We start from the raw sequence: 25,923 nt of genomic DNA on the forward strand, positions 1-25,923 counted from the left end.
GTTTATCTTTCACATGGACATAAACGTACAAACCTAAAATGTACTCAACAGTACTATTTTCTGATAAACAAGGCATTCATTCTCTCTGTTGTTTTAAAGGAAGACTAACGAAAGGAGGGCTTGAGCTATCAGATATAGTTAAGATTACAGAGTATAATATATATATAGCACTATTCAATATACCGTAGTGGCATGGCATGGTGTGAAACTAGAAAAGTGGCAGCATGGTAACAGACATGTTTATCATAACCTGCGTCTCAGATTTCAATGCAATTCATATAAAATGAATGATTATTGTTTTTTGTTGGGAAACAAAAACAATCTAAAGTATTCAAATTGATCATCATTTTCAAAAAAAAGTCAAACTTCTTGGGTTTTTCCTTTGTGTGTTATTTGATTGAAGAGGTACTGGAAAATAACCGGGTGAAACAAAAGTGCCCACAATCCTTCTGTGCATTGTTGACTAATGCAAACGGACCACACCCTGGACAACAGTATAACAAGTTTAAACTCCCAAAATAACCCAAAACTAGAGTATCAGCTTCAGTTCAAAGATCATGGAAAGGAAGGAGGGAAGGAGATAGAAATAGTGTATATGGTAAATTGGCAGCATTTATAAAGCAATTTTCCACTCTCGTGACCCCTCAAATGTCTTTGACATAAGTCTAGCTGAACAACAGGATACACACATTCATATAGTGCATGCACCTGCTAAGGGAGAACAAGATTCACACTCACACTGATCGCCATGCAATCAGGAGCAATTTAGGGTTCCTTATTTTTGTCTCTTAGAGTTCAGGAGAGCCCAACAATGATGGAAATGAAGACTGTCCACACCAACTATGGTTTGGATCACACATGGAATGATTTCCATTATTATTCTTATCAGTTTGTGCAGCTGGCATAACTTGTGTTTAGCAACTGAGATATTACATACATCTTATTGAACCAGGTCACTGTTCACCTGTTACTCTGTTAACATGCCTTTGGCCCCAATAAAGACACAGATGTACACTTACTGTCTGTATGAAAGTCCTTTTTGTGTTTGTGATATACGCAACATAATGGTTCACTTTTTTGACAAGGAAACAATGCATTATTCACACCCTTTGACAGCACATTTCACCTTCAAAGCCAGTCTCCTTAACTTTTTCTGAACAGCAGACAGTGCAGCCTCTAAGTTATAGAAAAGTGCTTAATGTTTAAAATGTAGCTACGTGGTAATTTAGCATCTGGGTACAAGGGTTTGCTGGTGTAACCTTAAAAAAGTGAAAAGAGTCAGTCTGGCTTGCAGACTTTAGATTTGTTTTTAAAACATGAGGCACAATTTATCTGTCTTCTGAGAAACATAATCTCATTTTAAAGATGCTTTTCTGTTAAATCAACTCAGCAATATTTGGTCAGCAAGATCTCCTAAATCCGAGCTGTGGTCTGTTCCTATTCAGTGTCCTAGAAAGGCCTTGTGGCAGTTATTTGACTATTACCCTTTCCATTATGCCCACACATCAAAATACATCTCTGCTCACTGTTATTAGAGCATTCGTATTGTACTATATTCCTTATTTAATTGTATATAGTTTATTTGTGTTGAGGTGACAGGTTCATGTGCCATGTTTAGAGGTTTAATAAAGTGCAAGTTCATTTTCAGAAGGAAATACATTTGTGGTTTGGAGCTACATGCTGTCATGTAAAAGTACCTGTTGTGCCTTGTGGCCACTGGAGGGCAGCAGAGGAGCAAGTCAGAGCGACGATCAGTTGTGAATGAAAAGAGAATTAGACACAAAGCAATAAGTCTCCCCTGAAATTAATCAATTATGTTTTATGTGATATATATATCAACACAAGCTTATGCTCTTTTTTGACTAATGTTCATCTTCATTTTGCACAACCTGGGAATTGTTTGTGGTAATGTGGTGGCTCAATTAAATGTTTACAAACCTTCAGTGTGATTGGCAGCTTGGTCTTCATTTGCAATAAAGCGTATCTTTTAAAAACAGACTATCATCCCTCCCGACAAACATCTTCTGGAGGTAGTAAGAGATAATAAAACGAAGTAATAAGAATGTTAAATACCTGAACTTTTGAAAGAAAATCCATAACATTCATCTGTTTGCAACTCATATCAATATTCCAATATTCCAATTTGCATTTCTACACCGTTTCTATTATATTCTATTTTATTTACCTTGACTATCTTATCTGTTTTATTGTGTTGCACTGTTGGAAGAGCCTGTGAACTAAGATGTTCATTGTCATAACTACACTGTAGCTATGCATACATGACAATAAAAGCCTTGTAAACTTGAAAATAATTTGTTTTTTGTCTGCCAATGTTTAGCAGTGCCAACATTTGATTTAAAATCTTCATATACGCTTGTAAAAAACGTAAAGTATAGTGGGCCATCTCCAGGTGAGCAGGTAGACTGTTTTTGCTTATGTTAAGGTGTGGTTGTGTTTAGTGATGCCAAGTTCAGTTGACCAATAATATATTAGGCCAACAGTGAAAACACCCTCTCTGATGCATATGTGGTAACTGTGGCTGGTGTCCCCTTTAAATAGCTGACAACACCAACTCCTGTGGAGGGGATGGAGGAACCTGTGGACCCTCAATCTAAATCCAAAGTTGTTTTGCAGATTGTGGGGCTTCCCTTCACAAGGAAAATGACAGAGGCATGAATTACCAAATAGAATGCAGCTTTATTTCACAAATATACATGTTAAAATGTACAAACAGCAGCAGTCAACGGGTAAACTATACTTTACACTATTACATGGTGGGTTTCCCCTCATATGGGCAGGTCTGGTCCACTAGGTCACAATGCCTGCTAACTGTGAGGGACAAAAAGAGAACAAAAGCATGCACTACTCAAAGCACAACTTCTACACAATTATTACAGTGAGTTAGCTTACTCACCCTTTTAAAGTGTCACACGGAGCAGTCCCTACACTGAAAGCAGACAAGGTTCCCCCAGAGGAAGAGGAGCCTCTAACACAAACACTTAGTCAATTATATTGCCCACAATCTGCACACAAGAAAACTATTGACAGAAAATAAAAATAAAAAAGCACTAGAGGACAGTATTATTTTTAAAAAACAAACGCAACATAATAGTTGCCAGCTCAAACACCAGTTCAATATAACATTAAAGAAGGTTAAAAACCAGGCTTACTTTGACAGAGTAATAGATAATAGGGGAAATGCTCATACTCAGCTCTATGGAGGAAACACAAAAACAGATGTTATAAATAATAATAAGAGCTAGAAGAAAGTGAACAAACGTCCATAGCCAGTTTCCTGGGTTGCTTGGCTAGTTTTAGCTGGTGTTAGGCTGGTTTAGTTGGTTTACCAGGCTGGACATGCTGGTCAGGCTGGTCTTGCTGGTTCAAGACTTTGGTCGAGCCAAAGTGCTGTACATGTAATAAAAACACATTACTATCTCAATAAAAGACAATAATTTACAACAGAAATATAAAAAACAAAAACACAGGGAATAGTCAGGTGTCGTGCTCCGCTCTGACTAGAAGGCCAGGGAGAAGAAGTGAGTCTTTAGTGAGGATTTAAAAACCCCTAGTGTCCGGGCCGACCTCACGTGGAGGGGCAGACTATTCCAGAGCCTGAGTCCAGCTGCTGCGAAGGCTCGGTGACCTCAGGTTTTGAGCCTGGTCTTGGGCACTATCAGCAACAGCTGGTCAGCAGACCTTAAAGCTCTGGCTGGGGTGTAGCGATGGAGGAGTTTGGCTATATAGGCAGGAGCCAGCCCATTTAGGGCTTTGAAAACAAATAAAAGGATTTTAAAATCAATTCGGAGCTGAAGCCAGTGTAGTCAGGCCAGAATTGGGGTGATGTGGTCACGCTTTTTGTGGCCAGTCAGAAGACGTGCAGCTCATAGGCGGAGTTTGACATTTGCGCTTGGGGATCAAACCTTTTTTACTGACATCAGTACACAGTCCCAACTATTGCGTGGGGTGCTACGGATACAGTAGCAATAAAGCCAGCATTCACCGCACTGTATGACTTTTCCACATACGAACATACCTCGTCCCGTCATGCACGCCTCATGCTCATATGGAAGGGGCGGTCTCTCCCCCCAACAACAGTGCATTACATAACTGTAAAACGTATCATAACTTTGCACATCTTATACTTATTTGATACTATATCCCTTGGTTAGTTGATCACGCTACAATATTATTAACCAGTGTCCTAACTTAGTGCAGAAGTAGAAGCCTTTTTTTACGTTCCGCATATATGTCGACTCCACTATCCCCTCAGGTGACAGCTGTGTGGTTATGTCATCCTCAATTTGAAGAACCGCAATTGAGGAAAATCTTGTTCCTCCCATCGTTGACCGCAGCCTGTTCCGAATTCTCCTCATTGCAGAAAAACTTCTCTCAGAGGTGGCAGATCCGATAGGCAGAGTCAGTGCCAACGAGCATCTTGTATAGATTTGGATAGCTGTCCTTTTTAACCGTCTTTCGGGTTAGGTAATCGCCGAATACCCATTACTGCTAATTCTTGTAATACAATAGCTGAATCACTTGTATGCAAAAAAAAGTGAGGGAAATGTGTCCTTAACCTCACACGTCACACACACATGTCACAACATGCGACTGCTCAAAAATGAAATGATTTCAAACAAAACATGATATTATTCAGATTTGTATTGTAACAATCATTTTATTACATCTATTAAAATATTGATATACGAAATATTTGTATTGGAACAGTTTTAGATGTAGTAATGCTGTAACATATTTCAGCCACTAGGGGGGGCAATGGCCCCCCTGCCCCCCCTCAAAATCCGCCTATGGTGCAGCTGCGTTTTGGACTAGCTGCAGGCATATAATTGAGGCCCGGGCTGCGTCTCAGGTCGGTTATTTTCATTTACTCGCTCCTCGCTCCTCTGTATCACCGGAAGTTGATTTGTCTACGCCATCTTGAGTAGCGTCCCATGGCGCTTATTTCCGCCGGAGGACCGAGGATGGAGGATGGAGGACCGAGGATGGAGGATGGAGGATCGAGGAGCGATAAGGAGCGATAAGGAGCGATAACCGAGGAATAGGGCTGGGCAATTAATCATATTTTAATCGCGATTACGATTATGGCTTGCGACGATTATGAAAACAGCATAATTGACAAAATACGATTATTTTGCTGGGTGCGCTTTCGCCCCTCCCTAAAAGCCCACCCGGCCACGTGGGAGTGACATGTTGTGAGTGTTCAGCGCGAGCGAAGATTTCAGAACAAGAGCAGCAACTCGTTAAAAAGAAGGGTCGCGGGGAGATTCCCAGTCGATCGCGAGATGTGTCTAAAAATAGAACAACAATATTCTGTTTTATCGTTAATGTCCTGGAACATAATCTTCCTGTGCCAGAATAATGCACTTGAACGCATCAAAGCTTTGCAATTGGCCGGCGTCACCCCATGTGTCGGGGCGTGGCTGGTGGGCAGTGGGCACTATTTCGCTGACGTTGTCTGTGTCAACAGGAGTGACAGTCCGCACACACACAAGACAGCAATTATGGCAGATGCAAAAAAGCCCAAAATATATAATTTTCACTCCGAGTGGGAGGAGGATTTTTTTTTTATCTATTCCAATTCAAAGTCCATCTGTCTCATCTGCAATGCGAGTGTGGCTTTATCGAAGAAGGGTAATTTAGGAGCTGCATTTCAAAACAGTGCACAAAAGCTATGAGACGGAATTCCCTCCTAATTTTGCCCTACGCTCCCAAAAGGGGAGGGACCTGAAAGGACAGCTAAATGTCATGTATAAAAGACGTACAAAAGTGAATTTTGCATGATAGCTCCCCTTTAACCTTACGTTTGCTAGTAGGCTAATGTTACTTCCCTTAACAAGAGCTAGCTGTCTTAGCTAACAACCGTTAGCAGCTCACATTTTCTGCAGTTTGTTTTTCCCCTGAAAAACGTGATGTAGTTATTTAAGGGTTTGTTTAAGGGTAAGTTAACTTAACGTTATCTTACAAGTTGAGAGACTTAAGTTTTGATTAAAATTGTCAATGTAATGCCATTAGAGGTTTTGTGTTGAACATGAAGTTAGCTAACTGTAGCTCCCCAAAGGTTAGCATGTTAAGCTGTACTTTATGTGGCAGCTAGCTTAATACAAAGAGAATGCTTCATTGTAAACTTTTCTTACAAATGTGTGTTAATCTAACTGAAATTGTAGGGACAATTTTTTTTCTACTCAATGATACAGACCATTGTTGAGGAGATGCAAAACATACTGTAAATGAGTTGGGTCCGACATATACTTTGAGTAATGTTACTTTGCTGCTAAAAAATGAAACATCAGATGAGGACATCACCAAAGTGTGTGAGTCCATCTGGGATTTGATCTGTTATTTGCACGTCGTACAGGGCCTATGTACACACTGCTCTGGTATTAATTTAAAATATAATTGTAAAATGTAAGTCTCCCGCTCTTGTCATCAGTCAGGCTTTACATTTGAACTCCTATGACTGGTTGTGGACATGAAGGGAACGACTTCCTGGCCTTCCTGACATCCAGGTAAAAAGGTAAGATTCTAATCCATTTCAATGCCAAAAGCAAGTTATTGTTTTAAACTTTTTTTAATATGATTTTTTGGGGAATTTCAGTTTTATTGGATAATAGAGATCTACTGGAACCTAACACCAGAGAGAGAGAGGGAGGAGATGTTATGCAGCAAAAGGCCCAGCCGGATGGTGTGGAACGTGTTCTATCAGGTAAAGCACTTTGGTACTCAGTTATTTATGGTATTGAGTTTGAATTTAGCCTTTGGAATGTAATTTCCAACAGTGCATTGTAAAGACTGAAAAAACAGGCTCAGGTTAAAGCTTGACATGATTTGGTCTTTTACTTAAGAAAACGTTTGTCCTCCTGTGTTGTCTTATTTCCTTATCTTTCTTTCAGGTGTAACATCTACCAATGGTTGTACATGACAGAGACCTTCTCCACCTCTTCGCTGTCCTACTAGTCAATCCTTCTGATTCTGATCCTTTCCTAAATAGTGGTAAGTTTTACAGTTCAGTGTACGTTAATTTAGCAACTTAATGCTTTACTGCTGTTGAATAAATCCTATATTGCTAGTGATTTTATTAAAACTATGATTTGCAATCTTTTTGATTCCAATTACAATAATATTTTTGTTATAATTGTAAAACACATCTTAACATCCATAAGCAATCAATAAAACAAATCATCCAACACAAAATAAAAGAAATCTGGACCTATTCTATTTCTTTTTATATAACAGCATCTATTGGGACTGCTCATTGATGTCATCAAGAGCCATTGAGTCTACCTTTTGTAGTCGGCCTCTCAGAATGTTCATCATTTCTTTGTCTCTTAACATTCCTATAATCATTTGTTTTTTTATTGTTGGTATTGTTTTGTTCTTTATTTTTGTTGTGAGAATCACTTTGCAATTGTTTAAGTGCTATATAAATAGTTATACTAATATTATTGTTGTTACCATCATTACTATTATTAACAATGTTTTCTTTATTTATCGCTGCAGAAAGGATCATGCCAGCCCACATCAAACACCTGATCAAGAACTTGTGAATCTTCAGGCAGAAAGGTTGAAAACACCTGTTCGAAGTTCCAGTTCCCTGTACATGGAACCATGACTGTCCTTTGTCCCACATGTCTTCAGTCAGTCCTGGACCCTATGACTCTGTTCCACATGTCTTCAGTCAGTTCTGGACCCTATGACTGTTCCACATGTCTTCAGTCAGTTCTGGACCCTATGACTGTTCCACACGTCTTCAGTCAGTTCTGGACCCTATGACTGTTCCACATGTCTTCAGTCAGTTCTGGACCCTATGACTGTTCCACATGTCTTCAGTCAGTTCTGGACCCTATGACTGTTCCACATGTCTTCAGTCAGTTCTGGACCCTATGACTCTGTCCCACATGTCTTCAGTCAGTTCTGGACCCAATGACTCTGTTCCACATGTCTTCAGTCAGTTCTGGACCCAATGACTCTGTTCCACATGTCTTCAGTCAGTCCTGGACCCTATTACTCTGTTCCACATGTCTTCAGTCAGTCCTGGACCCTATGACTCTGTTCCACATGTCTTCAGTCAGTCCTGGACCCTATGACTCTGTTCCACATGTCTTCAGTCAGTTCTGGACCCTATGACTCTGTTCCACACATCTTCAGTCAGTTCTGGACCCTATGACTCTGTTCCACATGTCTTCAGTCAGTTCTGGAACCTATGACTCTGTTCCACATGTCTTCAGTCAGTCCTGGACCCTATGACTCTGTTCCACACGTCTTCAGTCAGTCCTGGACCCTATGACTCTGTTCCACATGTCTTCAGTCAGTCCTGGACCCTATGACTCCGACACTAGTTCTACCAAGGCTCATTAGAGGTAAGAGTGGTAGGAGAGGAGTGGAGTTATCTTTATATTTAGGCTGCAAGTCGACAAAGGTGATCAAGTGCTGATGCTAATAATGATCCGATTCATTTGATATTGATTGTCTGCCAATACCGAACCCTGATCCGATTCTTCTATTTCCCAGATAATACAGCTGCACCGTGTACACTAGCTCTATTTTTTTTTGCCATTGTAATTCACCGTAAGCAATTGTTGTACTGCAATTTGTAATGTATTTTACCATACTTTAACGGTTCTGGCAACCACAGCAGCCCAAATGTTAACGTAAATGTCAAGTTTTCTTTTTACACTGTACTTATATCTGTACATTTCTTTTCAGTTTGCTTCAAGAAGTGGCTTCAACAGACAGAAGTGCAGGCCAGATTGGGAAAGGCTGGACGCTACACAATGGGAAACATTATGGAAATGAACAAGGAAAAACAAAAAACACTTTCTTTGTTGCCTTTTTCTTATCATACATAGTGTTACTGTTTTTGTTACCATTTAAATATTGAATTCTATTTATTGCTTTTATTTAAAAACAAATGAACCCGTTTTAGATAATATATTTATTTTGATGTGTACGTTGATTTGCAGGTTGGTTGTTATTTGTATTGTTACTGTGTATTTTATTATATTAACTAGCTATTTATTGCTATTTATTAAATTGAAATACTGTTATGAACACTATACAATGTCTTTATTTTGGTAGATACCAGAATACATGACACAATGAATCTTTGTAATATATTTATGTTTTCTAGTTTAAATAATCACACCAGTATTTAAACAATGTATGCTGGTCACCTGGAATCCTGGTAAGCTTCCAGCATGGTATATTTAATACTATTATTAAACATAAACTGGTGATAGATGGATGCTGGTGACCAGCATACTATGCTGGTCTATGCTGTTTTTCTTAGCTGGCCTGGATGGCTGGTTTAGCTGGTTTGGCTGGTTTAGCTGGTTTAGCTGGTGCACCAGCTAAACCAGCTAAACCAGCTATCCTGGCCAGCTAAAGTGTCCAAAACCCCTCTAAACCAGCCAAGCTGGTCAACTTAGCTGGTCAGGCTGGTTGACCAGCTAATTTGGTCTAAGCGTATCTTGCCCTCGCCCTAATGAAATCCAATCTGACCTGAGACCCTTCCATAGGTTCATTGAAAAGACCATAAAACCACCTTAAACCCGCGAGTCCTACCTTGAGGGAGATAACGGTGAGCGTGCAGCCAAGAGAAAGGTTTTCTGAAACTGGCGGAAAAACTTTTATAACTTACATTTTACCGGTCACCGGTCATGTGATCACGTCACGTGACAATGACATCACATTCCCACACATATACAATATAAGAAGCAGCCTGTCACTTGAAGCTTCACAATCTCCATCCTCTCCAACGGTTCAGTGCAACTTTAACAGACAGAGACGGTGACATCATCATCATGCTGGTTTTCCTCTTCCTGTTGGGCCTGGCTCTGGGTGCTGTGTCTTCTTCAGATGACCCTCAAATGGAGCAACAGCAAGACACCTGTCCCTCCTTCTGGTTCTCCTTCAACGGCCGCTGCTACAAGTACTTCAACACAGAGAGGACCTGGGCTGATGCAGAGCTCTACTGTGTGTCCCAGGGAGGCAACCTGCTGTCTATCCACAGTAGAGAGGAAGAGGATTTTGTCAAATTCCTGATCAAAAGCTCTGACCCTGCTGAGGGAGCAACATGGATCGGACTCCATGACATCGCCAAAGAAGGAAGATGGATGTGGTCTGATGGGTCTGTAGCCAAGTATTTCTTTTGGTATAGAGGAGAACCAAACAACAGGGGACGAGGTGAAGACTGTGTAGTCAACAACTTTCGAGGGATGTGGAATGATGTGCGTTGTTCAGCAACTTTTCCCTCAGTTTGTGCATCTCGCACAACTTGTCCTTAGCAGCTGAGATGTTACGTGATCACCTGTTTTGTTAACATGATAACAATAAAGACACAGATGTAAACTTGTATATGTGTGTGAACAGAAGTCCTTTCGTCTAACCTTTATTTTCATGAATGTTTCATATTCACACTGGTCGCTCCAGGGGTTAATCAAAGGAATTATTTCTACACCTTTTTTTAAATATCATAAATACATTTAGTAAATAATATTGATGATGCATTATTATAACATTTTGATCCACAGATTTTAGCCGTTGCTTATTATTCCTGGTATTATACTTATTTGTTTGAACCACACACAGTTGTATATCATTCAATGATCACATGGATGTAGTCAGGTATTTACGGCACCTGGTGTGTGGATGACCAACGGGCTGAACTTGCTCTTTTCTGTTGACCGTATAGTCCTGCTTTGGTTATTGTTTGTGTTATTTTGTTCAATAAACATTAACTTTTGCACAGATTTGATTTAGGAATGCTTCAAAGTGATGAGCCTAGTCTTAGCGACATGATTTATTGGGAAAAGTACCATCACTCTTTTTCTGGTTATGGGAACAACAGCTGTTTAATGGACAGGGACACTACTTATCATGTTTATCTTTCACATGGACATAAACGTACAAACCTAAAATGTACTCAACAGTACTATTTTCTGATAAACAAGACATTCATTCTCTCTGTTGTTTTAAAGGAAGACTAACGAAAGGAGGGCTTGAGCTATCAGATATAGTTAAGATTACAGAGTATAATATATATATAGCACTATTCAATATACCGTAGTGGCATGGCATGGCGTGAAACTCAAAAAGTGGCAGCATGGTAACAGACATGTTTATCATCACCTGCGTCTCAGATTTCAATGCAATTCATATAAAATGTATGATTATTGTTTTTCGTTGGGAAACAAAAACAATCTAAAGTATTCAAATTGATCATCATTTTTTTTAAAAAGTCAAACTTCTTGGGTTTTTCCTTTGTGTGTTATTTGATTGAAGAGTTACTGGAAAATAACCGGGTGCATTGTTGACTAATGCAAACGGACCACACCCTGGACAACAGTATAACAAGTTTAAACTCCCAAAATAACCCAAAACTAGAGTATCAGCTTCAGTTCAAAGATCATGGAAAGGAAGGAGGGAAGGAGATAGAAATAGTGTATAAGGTAAATTGGCAGCATTTATAAAGCACTTTTCCACTCTCGTGACCCCTCAAATGGCACAGTTTCTCTTTCTTCTGAGAAACATAATCTCAATTTAAAGATGCTTTTTGTTAAATCAACCCAGCAATAGTTGGTCAGCAAGATCTACTAAATCAGAGCTGTGGTCTGTTCCTATTCAGTGTCATAGAAAGGTCTTGTGGCACTCATTTGACTATTACCCATATAGTGGGCCATCTCCAGGTGAGCATGTAGACTGTTTTTACTTAGCTTAAGGTGTGGTTGTGTTTAGTGTTGCCAAGTTCAGTTGACCAATAATATATTAGGCCAACAGTGAAAACACCCTCTCTGATGCATATGTGGTACTGTGGCTGGGGTCCCCTTTAAATAGCTGACAACACCAACTCCTGTTGAGGGGATGGAGGAACCTGTGGACCCTCAATCTAAATTCAAAGTTGTTTTGCAGATTGTGGGGCTTCCCTTCACAAGGAAAATGACAGAGGCATGAATTACCAAATAGAATGCAGCTTTATTTCACAAATATACATGTTAAAATGTCAATGTTCAGCAGTCAACGGGTAAACTATACTTTACACTATTACATGGTGGGTTTCCCCTCATATGGGCAGGTCTGGTCCACTAGGTCACAATGCCTGCTAACTGTGAGGGACAAAAAGAGAACAAAAGCATGCACTACTCAAAGCACAACTTCTACACAATTATTACAGTGAGTTAGCTTACTCACCCTTTTAAAGTGTCACACGGAGCAGTCCCTACACTGAAAGCAGAAAAGGTTCCCCCAGAGGATGAGGAGCCTGTAACACAAACACTTAGTCAATTATATTGCCCACAATCTGCACACAAGAAAACTATTGACAGAAAATAAAAATAAAAAAGCACTAGAGGACAGTATTCTTTTCAAAAAAACAAACGCAACATAATAGTTGCCAGCTCAAACACCAGTTCAATATAACATTAAAGAAGGTTAAAAACCAGGCTCACTTTGACAGAGTAATAGATAATAGGGGAAACGCTCATACTCAGCTCTATGGATGAAACACAAAAACAGATGTTATAAATAATAATAAGAGCTAGAAGAAAGTGAACAAACGTCCATAGCCAGTTTCCCGGGTTGCTTGGCTGGTTTTAGCTGGTGTTAGGCTGGTTTAGTTGGTTTACCAGGCTGGAGAAGCTGGCCAGGCTGGTCTTGCTGGTTCAAGACTTTGGTCGAGCCAAAGTGCTGTACATGTAATAAAAACACATTACTTGCTGACCAACTATTGCTGAGTTGATTTAACAAAAAGCATCTTGAGAGCAATGAGATTATGTCTCTCAGAAGAAAGAGAAATTGTGCCTCAAGTTTAAAAAAGAAGAAGTCTGCAAGCCAGAATGACTCAAATGTGCTAACGTGACGGCCGTCTTGGTGTGTGTGGTGCGACACGGAGATGTAGTTCATTGAGCGGTTTCACACAAAAAAAGTGTTACTTCACAGTTTTAGGACACATTTTTTTATTTTTTTGACTTGTAAAATTATATTTTAAATTGACAAACATCATATGTGTAATTCGTGGCACAATTCAAACGGGATCGAAAGATAATCTTTCTCTCTCCATTGACTTCAATGCATAACTTTTCCGAAATAAGTTCCCATGGAGCTCAACCGGAAGGGGAGGGACTTCACCTCTCACCAGTTGGTCGTTCGTCCCACATTTTATTCGGTAACACGTGTTGTGCACGCTAAAACACTGAGGCCCCTGGTCGTCCAGAAAACACGCAGAAGGTAAATATTCGCTGAAAATACCTGGCACAGCACAACATGTCCTCATGTGTAAGTCAAGTTACTTTAGTGGGATTTTAATAAGACATGTGAAACGCGACGTGCTCACGTTGTGGACGCCACGTTGTCCCGGTTGAGCACAGTAGCTGCTAGTTAGCTTAATGCTAGAAAGGCTGTTAGCCTTTCCTCCTCGTGTAGTTGATACACCGGCATCTTAAGTGCATTGCATATTGTCTCGTGCGGGGCCTCCAGCTGGGTGAGGATAGTATGTTGAGTTAAATGAATGAGAAGACTGCATTCATACAGATGTGCAAAAGTTTCAGTCCTGATGCACGTAGCATGCAAACTGCTTTACTGGCGGCATGGCTTTAGAATGTTTATTTAAGGACCTGAGAGTATTTTCCCTTTAAAAGTTGATAACATTTATTTAAATTATTATTATTCAGATGTCGTTAATGTAATCCGAAGTATGGCAACTTTATTTTATAAAGTTATTCTGCGTCGCGTGTCGTCACCAAAGGCCACCGGTTACGGCTAGAAAGGATCCGTCTTGTGTAAATATGACGTCACGTTCTCGTTGTAACTCTCGTTGTAATCGGAGCGGCTCGGAAACACATCTACAGCAGTAACATGCAACATACACATTAATGCAGCAGCAATATTAATAGAGAAACATCAGACATAATAGTAAAACACTGAAAGGGAACATTTTATTGCACCAGGAGCTATCTTGGGACTTTTACTGCGACAACGTTGACTTGCCTGTGAATAAAAAATAAACCGTAGTGTTGGTGATCTACAGTGTTGTCATTCTTCTTTGAACAGCAAGACCGCTCACGCCCTATTTCAACAATCACACTCCCTGTCATTGACATCATTAATAGATAGTTTAGCTTCTCACTGATGTTAAAGGTCCCATGTCATGCTTTTCCGGTTATTACCCGTCCCCTTGTGTGTTATGAAGGTTTTTATGCATGTAAACGGTCTGCAGAGTCAAAGCCCTCAAAGTACACCCTGAAGCGAGTAAAACTCTTAACACAGAAAATACCTCCCAAAAACGCCTTGTTGGAGATACGTCACTGTCCATTGATTCTTCCGGGTAACTCATGATGTCATGCGTTTCCCGGAACCAAATGGACCAATCCGTGGAGCCGTTACGTCCGTGGAGCCGTTACGTTAAGCCCCCGCTGATTGGTCCAAATTGACCAATCTACGGGCTTCCTCACACACACACACACACACACACACACACACACACACACACACACACACACACTCAGTGCAGGCAGCTCTGCTGATTTCTCCTCCCTGCTGCAGGATGATAACAGACAGTTGGTATCGTGGCGAAATTCTCTCTGCAGACCCATTCTCACAGGGTTTATCAACCTTTTTCTTACTCGATATCAAGCCACACTTATTGTTTTTACTTCGGCTGTGACTTTGTGTGTGCTCAGGATGAGTTTTGCTGTGTTTCGCTGTGTATCGCTAAACAAGGAAACAACACCTCCACGTTCATATATATATAAATATATCTCACACACAGCGTGGCGGGCCGGCAGACACAGCACGCCTGGCTATAATGCTGGTCACATCCTTATGTAAACAAAAACGCATGTAAACGGCAATTTATCGAGGTCACGAAAGTTATCGAGTTCATTTTTATTTATCGTACGATAAGTCCAGTCCGAAAGACAAACGGTGAAACCAATTTAGATATCATGTGTGTTCTGTCATCACTTCATATCAGACCGTGAAACTCGCAGGAACTAGTCGGGGGTCTGCTTCTTCTTTTTTTTACTGCAGGAGCCTGACAACCTAAACCTTCAGGCTTCCATGGACATTTGACTTGTCATAGGTTTTTGGCACAAAGTTCATAAACGACTAGTTTGCATTTAATGTTATCTGGACCTGATTCTCTTGTTTTATAAGATCTGGGGTAGGGTAAGGGTGGCCCTCGCTGCCGAGGTATCCAAAACGTCATCAACCACTTCATAGCATGTCAGTTTAATAGACTCCACCTCTTTAAATACAGCAAGCCTGGGCATGCTACTCGACATTACTGTTTTCCTCAAATACATGTGTACTGTTGGGATTGATGCATTTCTTGTCTGCTTGGCACAGTATGAGCTCTGGTCCTGTTAGGTGGGCCGTAGAGCTCATACAGTGCATAGAGCAAATATTCTCTTGCAACCCACTGCTGCTGGTTGTAGCAGTGTTACTTATGAGAAAAGACATCTGTTACATTTATAAATATACATATTTTTGTTTATGGCAGTCCTTTAAACATTCTTTGTTCTTTGGCAGGTGATGAAACCTTAAGGACAGCTTGGTAAGTTGCATTTCAGAATTCAGTTACTGTTCAAGTGTCATGATGATTGGCTTAATGTTCAACTGCTCTGAAGTGTGATTGAGAGATGCCCAACTGAACAAAATACAGCAGTCTCTGCTGCCACTGCTTATGGAAACCCATAGTAACTTTAGTTCTGCCTCAACAGGTGTCCTCTCTGGCCTTCAACACTGCAGCATGATGTAAGTACGTCCCTTAACAAGAGGGTTTAAACTAACAGGTGGCTGCTATAAATGCACAAGATTCCAGGAGGAAAACAAACCATGTTTTCAAAGTAACTGTCGAGAGTGGTATGGAGAGTGTGAAACATGTTGTGTAATGACAGCACTGTACGGTATCTGCAGCCAGCTGCTTTCTCAGCTGGTTAGTTCATAAGTCAGTGCGAGACAAAACTCACAAACTGGCATCGTTGGTCTCCATGCTGCCTGTGTGTGGAGTCCTGGTATGTTTGTTGAAACATTATTCATTAGAAAGCCATGTCTTTACCCTGTGTCTGTACATAGTACATGCAAACCACTGCAGATGTAACTAATTTCATCAAAAGGGAGAAATGCATGTCAAGTAATGATAAAACATGAATGCTGCAACATGTTCTCACTCTCTCCTGCCTGTCTTCTTCAGGTGTGCTGCAGCAGAGGCTGTCCTCCCAGGATGCTGCAGCAGAGGCTGTCCTCCCAGGATGCAGCAGCAGAGGCTGTCCTCCCAGGATGCTGCAGCAGGAGAGGCTGTCCTCCCAGGATGCAGCAGGGCGTCACAGCAGAGGTGCGAGTGTATGACTGTCACAGAACTGAGGTCTATCCCGACTGACCTTTACCTATAGGGCCGTGTCGTTGGAAATGCCTCACAGAATAAATCTGTGGTTACGCTTTACCCACATGTCCACTCCCATGAGCATTGTGGGATATTACTGCAGGACACGTGCTTATTTTGAAAGATTAAAGGAGAAATAAATAATCTGCATCTTTAGAACTGTTCAATAATGAGTTGCGATGTAATTTAGACCCTCCAGAAAAACGCGGGCAAAAATCCTTGATTATGCGATTAAACATGCAGGGTTTTTATGTGATTTTATGCGGTGAAATTGCGTGAAGTTGTGAAATATGCTAAATATGCGGGGGAAAAGAATAACAATTTTTTTAAATTTTGGGCTGTCTTATTTATTCTCTCTCACACACAACCTGCCACTAACGTTAAACCCCTTTACTATTAAATTAAACACATTCAATGTTTATTTATTGTAAAAGCAATTAGGCTATTTTAATCACACACACACCCACACTTCTCCGCCTCATTCTGTTTTCATTTACTCGTTCGTTATCTGAGCAGCTTCAATCTTGTAGGCTACTCACTTCGTTTCTTGTAGCCCTCGAAAGGGTTTTGGAGGTTGATGCCTCGGTGAACGTGAGTTGTTTGGCTTTCTTGTCCGCAGCAGCAGAAAGCATTTTCGAATGTTTGAATGAATCAAAGCGGGTCGTCACCGTCGATTTTCTCTTATGCTCCAACACACAGCTGCACGGGGTGCAGAATAGTTTCCCCCCACTTTTTGCCCGGTCTTTAGTAGAAATGTTCGTCGGTAAATGAGATGGATTAGATTTTTTCATCTTGGTGTTTTCTCTATCGTGTGAGCTCCACACGTTCACTCTATACAGTGTTGTTTACATTCTGTGATGCGCGAGCTGATGACGTCACGTCGAGTGAAAACATTTTTTTCTCAACTTTGTGTGGAAAAATGCGGGGATTATGCGGCCTGTTGATAAATATGCAGCCTTTTAAAATTCTGCGCCATTTTGCTGATTATGCGGTAAATTCTGCGATCGCAGAATCGCGTTTTTCTGGAGGGTCTAGTAATTGAATAATCTTGACTTTCAGAATCCTGAGATGTGAAGAGGAGTGACTCCATCTTGTTCCTGTGAGTAAACTGAATTTCCCCTCTGGTGTTAAAGCATTATCTAATGAGTGATGCTGCTCTCTGTGTTGGTCATATACCAAGGCTTTCAGGACTCTCCATTCTTGTTTTGCTGTGGAATTGACCAGAAAATAAAAAGCATCCCAGAGGTCTCCTTCAGCAGCCTGCTGAGGAGGCCTGTGGGAACATGATCTTCCTAACTCTACACATGCTGCTCTCATCAACTGTTACCTCTTACCAAATGTCCACTGCCATGAGCATTGTGGGATATTACTACAGGACTAGGGTTTGAGTTATAAACTGAGCTCTATGGGGGTCTTTAAAACTAATGTGTGCAACACACGCACGCAGCAGCCCTCTAATTGCTACAAACTTAAATATGAAAAGGTTAAACTACGCACACACACAACATCTCGGCTCGCGCAGCACGCTCACAGGCATATATTGCGCAATAATGTATTGCGCACCTTGGAGGTGCAGTGCAGGCATATTTTCATTCAAGAGATGCGTAGTTCTTTTGGAAAACATGTTTTTCTTTTAGCCTATTTGCCTCGTTAACGTAAATAATACTAGTTACATTGACACATACATTATTTGTGATTTAAAATAATGGTTGTTGGTAATGTATTGGCGACCCCCACAGATGTATGATTTCACTGCGTCCGTGGGAGCTCAGACCCTCCTTGTGGGAGCTCAGCTCCCATTGGCTCCCACATAACTTGAACCCTGAAAGACTCATGATAAAAAGAGACATGAGGCCATATTGGGTATCAGCACAGGCAGGGACCCTTCAACTTACTAGGCCATGCTGAGGCTGGGATTGGTGTTTGATATGTGGTAATCGAACTGGTGAAAGAAAGGGGTCTTTTCAAATGTTTTAAAGGTCCCATGTCATGGCCATTTCTACTGATCATAATTCCATTGTTGAGGAACTAGAATAGATTTACATTGTTCAATTGTATAGTATGTGCATTCACTCTCTGTCCTAAACAGCTTGTTGGAGCTCCTGCCCGCCCCCCCCCCCCCCCCTGACTATGAGCCCACTGTGCTCTGTTGTGTGTTTATGTTACAATGGAGTTTGTTAGCAACCAGAAATGACAAACGGATGATAATGCTGTGTGGGGACTGGATGCCGTGTTGGCGGGACGTTGCGGGGCTCGCTGCCCCGCCCTTTGAGGCTTGAGGAGCGGGCGGTGTGAGCTGGGTTACTGGTGTCATTTCCTGGTTGCTGCGTGGGGTCTGCGAGACATCGCGGAACTCAGCCTGAGCACACACCCGTGAGAGTGTGGCGAACTGTGAGTGGAGACCCACGGAGCCGCAGCTGAGAAAAGATAAGGCTGAGTGTGAGGAGCTCCACGCATTGGTCCTGGCATGGTTACGTCACCATACTCGGGAAGAAAAAGAGAAATCTCCAACGAGGCGTTCAGGGGCAGCATAGACAGGTCTTTTCTGTGTTAGAGTTTTACTCGCTACAGGGTGTACTTTGAGGGTTTGTGACTCTGCAGACCGTTAACATGCAGAAAAATCTACATAACCCACAAGGGGACGGATAATAACCACAAAAAAACGTGACATGGGACCTTTAAATAGCACTTGTCATTTTGTTCAGTTAGATTTTGATGCCCACCAAATAAGTTAAATGCAGGAAAATGAGTTTAAAGTTGAGATGTTTGGTAACTGTGATGACTTGATGTGTCTCCTGTGTTTAGGTGGCTGTGATGGCAGAACAATCCTGAGTCAAGAATCCTGAGACTCCAGAACTTTTGAAAGCAGTAGGTGGGTTTGTCTTCCTGCAATTCTGATATCTGTCCAATGATTGAAAACACCTGTTGCTTACAGCACTGTACGGTATCTGCAGCCAGCTGCTTTCTCAGCTGGTTAGTTCATAAGTCAGTGCGAGACAAACTCAATAACTGGCATCGTTGGTCTCCATGCTGCCTGTGTGTGGAGTCCTGGTATGTTATTTGAAACATTACGTCATTAGAAGCAGGCTGACTTTAAAAAGCCGTATGCAGGTGGCTTTAGTACATGCCAGTGAGACGCTTTAACAAAAAATAAACGTCTTCCTCTTGATAGTTAGCATAAACCAGCTTCCTCACACAGCCCATTCACCATATGGTAGTTCTCATTAGAGGTCATGTTTTGGTTATCTCCACTTGAAGTGTTTGTGCAGCGAAAAACCAAATGTGTTGATGGGTTGCAAATTCCTCCCGAAATACTCAGTCAAATGAAATGATGATTATTTACTTCGGGGTGCAGTTCTTACATTTTGGTTATTATCTGGAACTGTCCAGCTTTGGTAACTACTCGCATACTAATCTCCTAAACCTTTGTTAGATCACGATAAGATTACACTGATCTAAAGGTATCATGATATGACAGAACTTCATGTGCTGACACACTCCTTATTGTCCTCCAGGTGTTCTGCATGAGAGGCTGTCCTCCCAGGATGCAGCAGGGCGTCACAGCAGAGGTGAGAGTGTATGACTGTCACAGAACTGAGGTCTATCCCGACTGACCTTTACCTATAGGGCCGTGTCGTTGGAAATACCTCACAGAATAAATCTGTGGTTACGCTTTACCCACATGTCCACTCCCATGAGCATTGTGGGATATTACTGCAGGACACGTGCTTATTTTGAAAGATTAAAGGAGAAATAAATAATCTGCATCTTTAGAACTGTTCAATAATGAGTTGCGATGTAATTTAGACCCTCCAGAAAAACGCGGGCAAAAATCCTTGATTATGCGATTAAACATGCAGGGTTTTTATGTGATTTTATGCGGTGAAATTGCGTGAAGTTGTGAAATATGCTAAATATGCGGGGGAAAAGAATAACAATAAATTTTGGGCTGTCTTATTTATTCTCTCTCACACACAACCTGCCACTAACGTTAAACCCCTTTACTATTAAATTAAACACATTCAATGTTTATTTATTGTAAAAGCAATTGGGCTATTTTAATCTCACACACACACACACACACACACACACTTCTCCGCCTCATTCTGTTTTCATTTACTCGTTCGTTATCTGAGCAGCTTCAATCTTGTATGCTACTCACTTCGTTTCTTGTAGCCCTCGAAAGGGTTTTGGAGGTTGATGCCTCGGTGAACGTGAGTTGTTTGGCTTTCTTGTCCGCAGCAGCAGAAAGCATTTTCGAATGTTTGAATGAATCAAAGTGGGTCGTCACCGTCGATTTTCTCTTATGCTCCAACACACAGTTGCACGGGGTGCAGAATAGTTTCCCCCCACTTTTTGCCCGGTCTTTAGTAGAAATGTTCGTCGGTAAATGAGATGGATTAGATTTTTTCATCTTGGTGTTTTCTCTATCGTGTGAGCTCCACACGTTCACTCTATACAGTGTTGTTTACATTCTGTGATGCGCGAGCTGATGACGTCACGTCGAGTGAAAACATTTTTTTCTCAACTTTGTGTGGAAAAATGCGGGGATTATGCGGCCTGTTGATAAATATGCAGCCTTTTAAAATTCTGCGCCATTTTGCTGATTATGCGGTAAATTCTGCGATCGCAGAATCGCGTTTTTCTGGAGGGTCTAGTAATTGAATAATCTTGACTTTCAGAATCCTGAGATGTGAAGAGGAGTGACTCCATCTTGTTCCTGTGAGTAAACTGAATTTCCCCTCTGGTATTAAAGCATTATCTAATGAGTGATGCTGCTCTCTGTGTTGGTCATATACCAAGGCTTTCAGGACTCTCCATTCTTGTTTTGCTGTGGAATTGACCAGAAAATAAAAAGCATCCCAGAGGTCTCCTTCAGCAGCCTGCTGAGGAGGCCTGTGGGAACATGATCTTCCTAACTGTACACATGCTGCTCTCATCAGTCACATGAAGGTGAAGTGACCTAACTACTGTACATTGTACCTGCTGAACGTTTGCTTCCTGTATTTTCAGATTGCTGCTCGACAACTGATCTGGTGACATCATTGCACATTGGGGCAAATACCTTTGTACAGCTGTTGTGGTTGTGTACACTGCAACAGAATGTCTGCTTCCTGAAATAAACAACCATTACTCTCACTTGTCTGTCAGTGTCCTCGTATCCATGAACTATAATCAAGAATTGAAAAGTGATAACTTCCTTAATGTAATGTTTCATTACTTAGCTAATGCATTTATCCAAAGCATATGAAATGATTAGTGCTCAACTTGAATACTCTATTCTGGACTGTTAAAGTCAGGTTTTTACTTGTTCTGTATGAATACATTAGAGCTCTGAAGTAAAGTTAGAAAATGTTCAAAGATAATTTCATCATTCATTTAGCCTAAGTTGGGAAGTCACTCTGGTTTTGTTGTGGCTCAAATTAAATGTTTTCACATTAAGTAATACAACATTCATTTAATATTCATGCAAGTACAAAATGTAATATTCAAAGACTTAGCTAAACAGTAAAAACAGGGATGTTTTTTATTCCACAGATGCTGTATTTCACTTGCTTGTTTTTGATTCAAACTATTACAACATGTCTCCATGTTTTTTTCAGTCTCTGTTTATCAGATAAATGTGGGAACAGCACAGGTGTAACAACAGTTCCAGACAACCGTACACTACACATCTAACATATGAGTCGTGAGGAATACTAACCAACTTTTATCAAATAACTCGCTATTAAATATTAAATCTGTTAATAGACAACAGATAACAAAAACACTTGAAATACCGTCTCACTGAGCTCTGTGGAAGATATAGGACAATCAAGCAGAAATGGTTTGAAATGAATTATGTATGATCTTTTTAACTTTAAGTTCACATGAACAGGGGCGAAACTCCTTTTCTGAGCAAATGTAATTTATTAAATGAGGAAAGTCGACGGGATGTGCAAAGGTCATTTTATCAACATTCATTTAGCCTAAGTTGAGAAGTCACTCTAGTAATGTGGTGTCCTAAATAAAATGTTTTAAAATTGTTATAAATTAATTATTCCTTTTCATGTTCATTGTGCAAATACAAAGGTAATAATCAAATAATTAGCGATACCGTGAACAGTAACAACATAGATACTTTTTATTATACACAATTATCACCTGCTTGTTCCTGTTGATATTTTAAAGTGTCTTTTGTCTACGTCAGTCCCAGTGTATTAGATAAGTATGGGAACAGCACAGGTGTAACAGCTGTTGAAGTCCCAGCAGTACCTACTGTATCTAGCATTTGGAATATTTTTAATGAACACACATCAAGATTTATGACACACTCACTAATGAAAATGAAATAACACTGTTGTGATTGAGGGACAGACATATCAACACACTTTACATATTGTCTCTCTGAGGCCCTGTGGAGAGTAATGTACAATGCAGGATCAATTATTTTAAAGAAAAGTGTTCTTCATCATTTTTCACATGCACAGCAAAGTAATGTATTTTTAGAGAAATCTCAAACAACAGAACATTCAGAAAGGAGGATTTCAAAGTGCGGACCCACTTTGAACATTTCTTTAGTGTAATGTGCTGGTTAGTCTTTTTCTTTGCATGAAAAAGCTTATTTCAACACACTTCGACAGACTGTGATCACTTAGCATCAACATCTTCCTGCAGAAAAGCCTGTTTTTCTGGGACTCTGACAGTCCAACAGTTTTATGTATTTTCTTTATTTGGTTTGGTTGAAAATAAATGATGGATTTCGTGTGACATCGCCAGCTGAGCCGTTCATTTCTTTTTTAACTGATGTCCAGATACTGTGTGGTTGTGTAAAACAGACAGAGTATGCCAAGTTCAGTTGACCAATAATATTAAGCCAACAGTGAAAACACCCTCTCCGATGCATATAAAAAAGCAGCCTGTCATCTGTCTCCTTCAGAATCTCTATCCCATCGAACGCTTCAAATAAACTCAACCGACAACCAACACTTCCTCCTGCTCCTGTGACGGAGAGACATCATCATGCTGTTGTTCCTCTTCCTGTTGGGTCTGGCTCTGGGTGCTGTGTCTCCTTCAGATGACCCTGAAGTGAAGCTTGAGCGTGGCAGCTGTCCCATGTTCTGGTACTCCTTCAACAACCGCTGCTACAAGTACATCGACGCACATTTGACCTGGGCTCAAGCAGGGTTCCACTGTGTGTCACAGGGAGCCGACCTGGTGTCTATCCACAGTCGAGGGGAAGAGAATTTCGTCAAATCACTGATCAAGAACCACGACCCTACTCAGGGATACACCTGGATCGGACTCAGTGACACCCAGATGGAGGGAAGATGGATGTGGTCTGATGGGTCTGCAGTCAACTATATCTCTTGGAGTTTCGGAGAGCCGAACAATGATGGAAATGAAGACTGTGTCCACGCCAACTATGGTTTTGATCACAAGTGGAATGATTACAATTGTAATTATTCTAATCCCTCAGTTTGTGCATTGCCTTTGTTTAGGAACTGAGATATTACATACATCTTATTGAACCAGGTCACTGTTCACCTGTTACTCTGTTAACATGCCTTTGGCCCCAATAAAGACACAGATGTACACTTACTGTCTGTATGAAAGTCCTTTTTGTGTTTGTGATATACGCAACATAATGGTTCACTTTTTTGACAAGGAAACAATGCATTATTCACACACTTTGACAGCACATTTCACCTTTAAAGCCAGTCTCCTTAACTTTTGCTGAACAGCAGACAGTGCAGCCTCTAAGTTATAGAAAAGTGCTTCATGTTTAAAATGTAGCTACGTGGTAATTTAGCATCTGGGTACAAGGGTTTGCTGGTGTAACCTTAAAAAAGTGAAAAGAGTCAGTCTGGCTTGCAGACTTTAGATTTGTTTTTAAAACATGAGGCACAATTTATCTGTCTTCTGAGAAACATAATCTCATTTTAAAGATGCTTTTCTGTTAAATCAACTCAGCAATATTTGGTCAGCAAGATCTCCTAAATCCGAGCTGTGGTCTGTTCCTATTCAGTGTCCTAGAAAGGCCTTGTGGCAGTTATTTGACTATTACCCTTTCCATTATGCCCACACATCAAAATACATCTCTGCTCACTGTTATTAGAGCATTCGTATTGTACTATATTCCTTATTTAATTGTATATAGTTTATTTGTGTTGAGGTGACAGGTTCATGTGCCATGTTTAGAGGTTTAATAAAGTGCAAGTGCATTTTCAGAAGGAAATACATTTGTGGTTTGGAGCTACATGCTGTCATGTAAAAGTACCTGTTGTGCCTTGTGGCCACTGGAGGGCAGCAGAGGAGCAAGTCAGAGCGACGATCAGTTGTGAATGAAAAGAGAATTAGACACAAAGCAATAAGTCTCCCCTGAAATTAATCAATTATGTTTTATGTGATATATATATCAACACAAGCTTATGCTCTTTTTTGACTAATGTTCATCTTCATTTTGCACAACCTGGGAATTGTTTGTGGTAATGTGGTGGCTCAATTAAATGTTTACAAAGCTTCAGTGTGATTGGCAGCTTGGTCTTCATTTGCAATAAAGCGTATCTTTTAAAAACAGACTATCATCCCTCCCGACAAACATCTTCTGGAGGTAGTAAGAGATAATAAGATTAAGTAATAAGACTGTTAAATACCTGAACTTTTGAAAGAACATCCATAACATTCATCTGTTTGCAACTCATATCAATATTCCAATATTCCAATTACTGCATTTCTACACCGTTTCTATTATATTCTATTTTATTTACCTTGACTATCTTATCTGTTTTATTGTGTTGCACTGTAGGAAGAGCCTGTGAACTAAGATGTTCATTGTCATAACTACACTGTAGCTATGCATACATGACAATAAAAGCCTTGTAAACTTGAAAATAATTTGTTTTTTGTCTGCCAATGTTTAGCAGTGCCAACATTTGATTTAATATCTTCATATACTCTTGTAAAAAACGTAAAGTATAGTGGGCCATCTCCAGGTGAGCAGGTAGACTGTTTTTGCTTAGCTTAAGGTGTGGTTGTGTTTAGTGTTGCCAAGTTCAGTTGACCAATAATATATTAGGCCAACAGTGAAAACACCCTCTCTGATGCATATGTTGTACTGTGGCTGGGGTCACCTTTAAATAGCTGACAACACCAACTCCTGTTGAGGGGATGGAGGAACCTGTGGACCCTCAATCTAAATCCAAAGTTGTTTTGCAGATTGTGGGGCTTCCCTTCACAAGGACAATGACAGAGGCATGAATTACCAAATAGAATGCAGCTTTATTTCACAAATATACATGTTAAAATGTACAAACAGCAGCAGTCAACGGGTAAACTATACTTTACACTATTACATGGTGGGTTTCCCCTCATATGGGCAGGTCTGGTCCACTAGGTCACAATGCCTGCTAACTGTGAGGGACAAAAAGAGAACAAAAGCATGCACTACTCAAAGCACAACTTCTACACAATTATTACAGTGAGTTAGCTTACTCACCCTTTTAAAGTGTCACACGGAGCAGTCCCTACACTGAAAGCAGACAAGG

General features: G+C 40.6%; 1 long non-coding RNA gene across 6 annotated transcripts; it reads left to right on the forward strand.

The window, feature by feature from the left end:
* Nucleotides 1-5,455: 5,455 nt before the first annotated feature.
* On the forward strand, nt 5,456-9,086 carry LOC307029539. Of its 6 annotated transcripts, none has more exons than XR_013805383.1 (5): nt 5,456-6,535; nt 6,617-6,724; nt 6,912-7,011; nt 7,519-8,378; nt 8,725-9,086. It is a non-coding gene; the product is annotated as an uncharacterized lncRNA (long non-coding RNA). The 6 variants fall into 6 exon arrangements; XR_013805384.1 differs by having other exon boundaries at nt 5,486-5,958; nt 6,452-6,527; nt 7,519-9,086; XR_013805385.1 differs by having other exon boundaries at nt 5,486-5,958; nt 6,456-6,527; nt 7,519-9,086.
* Nucleotides 9,087-25,923: the final 16,837 nt, after the last annotated feature.

The sequence above is a fragment of the Notothenia rossii genome (genome assembly GCF_949606895.1).
Source record: "Notothenia rossii genome assembly, chromosome: 2".
Taxonomy (NCBI): Eukaryota; Metazoa; Chordata; class Actinopteri; order Perciformes; family Nototheniidae; genus Notothenia; species Notothenia rossii.